The sequence below is a fragment of the Solanum tuberosum genome, unplaced genomic scaffold (genome assembly GCF_000226075.1).
Source record: "Solanum tuberosum cultivar DM 1-3 516 R44 unplaced genomic scaffold, SolTub_3.0 scf00127, whole genome shotgun sequence".
NCBI lineage: Eukaryota > Viridiplantae > Streptophyta > Magnoliopsida > Solanales > Solanaceae > Solanum > Solanum tuberosum.
Window position 1 is genome coordinate 444,439 of NW_006239058.1, and position 6,119 is coordinate 450,557.

Sequence of the window (6,119 nt, forward strand, 5' to 3'; positions counted from 1 at the left end):
AAATGGATAAAAAAAATTCTCCATTCTAAATGCATTTGTATATAAGGTGCTTTGGAAATTTATTTCCCTATTAAAATATTTTTCAAAATTTTTGATTGGCAACAATTTTCTTCGATAGAAAAAACAACAAATCATGAGAGAAATAGTCTCTCCTTGTAGTTTCAAACGGTTGACTCCAGTCCTTATAGTAACGTTCAGAGTCATCTTCTGCTCATATCATTTAGATTAGTTTTGAGCAGAAAGTTAGTTTAGTCAAAAATGGCGTCGGTTCTGGTTTTGTGTTTGTGCAGTACGCAAACATTAATTCTGATTTTGTTGCTCCATTCACTGCTTGTGGGTGTCAAAGCACAGATGTCGCCCTTACACCACTCTTGTTCAATGTCCAAAAATTATACAGAAGGAAGCAAATTCGAATCAAATCTTAACCGATTGCTGTACAGATCACTATACAATGATGGTGGAAATTCCATCTATACAAAAGTAAGTGTAGGAGAAGAGCCTGATAAAGTTCATGGAGTATTCCTCTGTAGAAGATACGTTGCACCTAAAGACTGCCAAAACTGCATAGACGTGGCAAGTGAGAGGATCCTGCACGAATGTCCCCTTGATAGACAGGGCAACATATGGTATGATGACTGTTTGGTCCGCTATTCTAATATACCTAATTTCCCGTCCATGTTAGACACCTCGTTTTCTAAGATCCTGTACAACATACAAAATGTTTCACAGCCAGAACAGTTTATGGAGTATTTGAGTGCAATGTTTGATAATCTTACCACTCAAGCTATTACCATCAATCCCAATCTGAAATATGCTGAAAATTCGGATTCAATTATCTCGTTTCAAAGATTGTATGGCATGGTGCAGTGTCTACCTGATTTGTCAGCTGTAGATTGTGTCACTTGCCTGAAAACTGCTTTTTCTGGAATCCGTAACCTCTCTCTGTCCATTGCCAAGGTACCAGGTGGAGTCAGAATACTACTTCCTAGCTGCAATTTAAGGTACGAGCTATATCCATTCTTCTATGCCAGTGTACCGCCATCGGCAAGCCAGGGGAATGAAGACAAAGGTATGAGCAGTGTACCGCCATCAACCAGCCAGGGGAATGAAGACGAAGGTATGAGTTAATTACATGCTGTAATTTTACTGTGGAGCCAAATTTCCTAGAAAATCTATTTGAAGGCACCTTTTCTCACTATTTTTCACATTAAAAGCCTTTAAATCATAATCATATACTACATGATGTCATGGTCAATATCGAATGTCGTTTAAGTTTTGACACACACCCTCAAAGAAAATCATTTACTAATAGGAGTTATGGCTGAATGATCATTGTACACTGTGCATGTATCAAATATCATTTCTCCAACTTGTAGAGAAGATAGTCACGCATACTTAAACACTTCACGAAGTAAGGGTTGAATTCAACTTTTAATTGACCAACTATTTTTTTTTCAGGCAAAAATACTTCAAAGACAAAGCTTATTAGTATCATTATAGGTGTTATACTAGCAATTTTAGCTGTTGGACTGTCAGGAACTTGCTTTTACCTTGTAAAAAGAAGAAGACGAATAGAGAAGGGTAATATTTCTTTTGGTATTATGGATTGAAAAGAAAATAATTGTAGTTTCAGCTAACCAATCAAAAGTTGAATCTTTGCAGAGGGGAATGAAGAAAGTCAAGAACTTCAATTGCTTGACATAATAGGAGAAACACTTGATGAGAATGATGATTTTGGCTCAGAAAAGCAGGGCAGATCCAGAGAGTTTCCAGTTGTAAAACTAGACCTCATTCGAGCGGCTACACAAAATTTTTCTGAAGAAAACAAGCTCGGAGAAGGTGGATTTGGTCCTGTGTACAAGGTAACAATTCCTATCATTTATCATAACCTAGGAAGTCCTTAAGTCTTAGTCTAGTGACTAGTGAATCTAGTTCCTAGAAGGGGTCAATTTTCCATGATTTTTGGGTTATTTAGTGTTGTGTACAACATTCCAGGGTACTCTAGCCAATGGCATAACAATTGCAATCAAAAGGCTGTCTAGAACGTCTGGTCAGGGACTGAAAGAGTTCAAGAATGAAGTTGTCTTAATAGCCAGATTACAACACAGAAATCTCGTGAGGCTCTTGGGTTGCTGTTTAGAGGGAAATGAAGCATTGCTTATTTATGAGTTTATGCCCAACAAAAGCCTGGACTTGTTGCTCTTCGGTATGACTTTTACTTATTTCGCATATTGGTATATCACAAAGAAACAATTAATTCACTAACTTCATACTTCCTTTTTCTAGGTTCAAGAAAAAATGAGATTCTGGATTGGAGACAACGTCTCCACATTATTAAAGGAATAGCAAAGGGCATTCTGTATCTACACGAGGACTCTCGACTAAGAATCATTCATAGGGACCTAAAATCTAGCAATGTTTTACTGGACAAAGATATGAACCCCAAGATATCAGACTTTGGAATGGCAAAGATGTTTAGCGGAAATCAATGAGAAGCCAATACAAATAGAGTTGTTGGAACCTAGTAAGATGATGCAAAAAAATATGTTGGTACTATTTAAAACAACACTGTACTGTTAGTTGATGCTAAGAACCATTTGTTACTTCTGCCATTTTTACAGTGGATATATGGCCCCTGAGTATGCTATGGAGGGACTTTTTTCTACTAAATCAGATGTATTCAGCTTTGGTGTTCTGTTGCTTGAGATAGTAAGTGGAAGGAAGAACAATAGCTATGTTTCCGAATATGGTCAGAGTCTCCTTAATTTTGTAAGTGTATTTCTTCTCCATTTTTTGTTTTTGCTTGTGTCAATCTCAACTTGCAAGCAGCATCCTAAAACTATCTTGAAAATATAGGCGTGGAAATTGTGGTGTGAAGGGCATGGATTAGAGCTGATGGATCCTTGCTTATCGCAGTCTTGTGTGACAACTGAGATAACAAAATGCATCCATCTCGGATTACTCTGCGTTCAACAAGATCCAGCAGATAGACCTACCATGTCCTGTGTAGCTTTTATGCTGGAAAATGACACTCAAACACTTCCACAACCATCACAACCTGCATTTTCTATTGGAAGAAGTACCGCTGAGCCTCGATCTAATGATCAATTGTGTTCCGCTAACAAGGTAACTTTATCAATTCTATCACCCCGATGACCATTAACAAGGGTCTTCAAATCTTCCAGAAGGGGTTTTACACTGAATAAACTTTTGTTTCCAATTATAGCTAACTCTTGTATTGTTGTTTCACATTTGATTTTGTATATAATAATAGAAGAATTGTACTACTCCATTCACTATTCTGTAATTATGGTAAGCCAATTTATACTAGCCTTAGTTTTCCCATATATTCACACTATTTCAGGTAACTTAGTAATTTTTTCTTTCTCCAACAAATGTCGCAACCTGAATGCAGTTGCCTTAACTCAAGCTACATTTCGTTGAACAAACATGTCACCTGAGAAAACTGATTATGAAGAAGAAGACAGGGGAAAGTTTTTCTTAGCTAAGACTCGAATAATAGACTGTAGACGCCATGACTTCCATGAATAGACTGTAGACTCCATGACTTCCATGAATAGACTATAGACGCACTGTAGACGCCATGACTTCCATGAATAGACTGTAGACTCCATGACTTCCATGAATAGACTATAGACGCACTGTAGACGCCATGACTTCCATGAATAGACTGTAGACTCCATGACTTCCATGAATAGACTATAGACGCACTGTAGACGCCATGACTTCCATGAATAGACTGTAGACTCCATGACTTCCATGAATAGACTATAGACGCCATGACTTCCCTTAATTTTGAAAGAGACAGGATCGTGGATACAGGACGTGGATCATATAAATCCAAATTTTCCAACTTCCAAAAATACAATGGACGTGATGTCATTATAACAGCAGATAATACAATTTATCACGCTGGATGATGATCAATTGCTGAATGGGTGAGTGGTTGTGTAATTAGATTTTAATGTAGGCAAATACGAGAGACAAGGTAATATTTAATTACCAAATACATAAGTGATCCACATTAAAGTCTGTTAAACAAATTAACCAATAATTCTCAAAGGATAACAAAAATAAGTTTGAAACCAAAAAGATAAATAGTCTCCTTCTAAGGCACATAGAGAAGAGGTGTCTTCTTTTTTTATAATAGTTTAACATGTCTAAATCCTCAAAACCAAACCAAAGATAAACAACCCTTCTTGAAAGTCTTAATTATATGGAACACAGTATCAAAGTCAAGTCATCCTAGCCCAAAAAGTTCATTTGAGAATTTTCACAAACACAGTATACTATACAATTTTTCCACCTGTCAACTACCCCAATGAAAAACATATACTAGATAATAAATATTTGATCTCTACATAATCGAAAATAGATGAAAAATCCCTGGAAATCATTCATTCTCATCTTAAATTGCAATTTTTGGGACAAACCTCCTATAAAATCATTTATGAAAATTTTTGCGTGCACAACTAGAGGTTTGGTTAGACTTCAGAATATTTAACAATATGAGATTAAGAATAGTAAAAGAAATAATGAAAAAAGTAAATATAATCCATATTACTTAGTTGTTATTAGGATATAATTAGGGCAACAAAGAGGTACCCACGCACAAAAAAATAACTAAAACTTATTCTACTTCTCAATTGCAATGGTATCCAAATTAAAAGGTAAAAAAAATATTTTATTTCTCTTCCAATCTAACAATATATAACCATTGTTTTAGTAGCTTTGTAATAGAGTCGCTCATGAACACATCAAGGAAAAGAGAAACGGAGACATGTGTAAACTAAAATATACCTCTATAAATTTAGCAAGAAAAGAAATACTACAAAGAATTTATAAAAGCATATATACTATTATTACTACGTGCATCTTTAAGATAGAAAAAAGTACAAATTCTACAAGTTCTTGATTTCTCATTAGCTTTGAAGAAATTTATCACCTAATTGTTCACATACATTTAATGCGCTTATTATTGCTTCTTTCCCTAGTGATGTTACTTTCAATCTAGACTTGTTAGACCAATTATTCCTTGGACTTGTTACTATTAAGGGGTCGTTTAGTTAACGTTATGGGTTAGAATTGTGCAGGTATTCATAATACATGAATAAGTTATAGGGGAATCTATGAATTATTTTAGAGAAAAAGCTCAAAATAGTCCTTTATATTTGGGTCAAAACTCAAAGTTATTCTTGAGTTTTCACATAAAATAGTAATATCTCTCATTTTGCAATATTGGTGCACTTTTGGTCCTCCCTAAACTTTTGCCTATTTTTAATATTGGTTTTATCCATAATTTATGTATGTAATGTTCAATTGTCTTTTCATATATTTAGTAAAAATAACAACTCCATGTGAGAGAAGATGAATACCTTGTTTTGTTTAACAGAAATATTATTACAACTAAAATCGAGAGGTTCATCACGTCGTTTTCATGTGTACTAGTGTAAAATTTTCTTTTCTTGCAACGTCATATGTCAAAGTGTTCTTAGTTTAACTTAGCTGCAATAACATTTCTACCAAACAAAACGAGGTGCTCTTCTTTTCACATTCTCTAACATGAACTTATTGTTTCTATTAAATATACAAGAGACGGTTGAACATTTCATAAATAAAATTGTGGACAAAATCAATGTTAAAAAATAGACAAATATTGCAAATATGAGAGACTATTACTGCACCATGTGAGAAATGAAGGATGATTTAATCCAAATATAAGGGACTATTTTGGGCTTTTTTCTCTATTATTTTATGCAGGATTAGTTATTCATATTTTAGCTATTCATGTATTAGTTATGTAAGTATTAGTTATGCAAATATTAGTTATGCAGATATTATTTAGAGTCCGGAGCCTAAAGGGCAAAAAAAATTGTCAAAAATTCCAAAAGGGCACATCACTTTTTTTTCTAACCAAAAGGGCAAAATCGCTGCCCTAGCAGCGATTTCGTCTAAAAAATATTTTAAATATTTTTTATTAAAAATCGCTGCCACAGCAGCGATTTTGTTAATTTTTTATTTTTTTATTATTAAAAATCGCTGCCATTGTAAAAATTCCTTCTTTTTTTTTTTGCTGTGGCAGCGATTTTAAGTCAGAA

At 34.4% G+C, this 6,119-nt stretch overlaps 1 pseudogene; it reads left to right on the top strand.

Annotated features, from left to right (window-relative positions):
• The first annotated feature begins 148 nt into the window (after positions 1 to 148).
• LOC102584522 (cysteine-rich receptor-like protein kinase 10) lies at positions 149 to 3,347 on the top strand (annotated as a pseudogene).
• Positions 3,348 to 6,119: the final 2,772 nt, after the last annotated feature.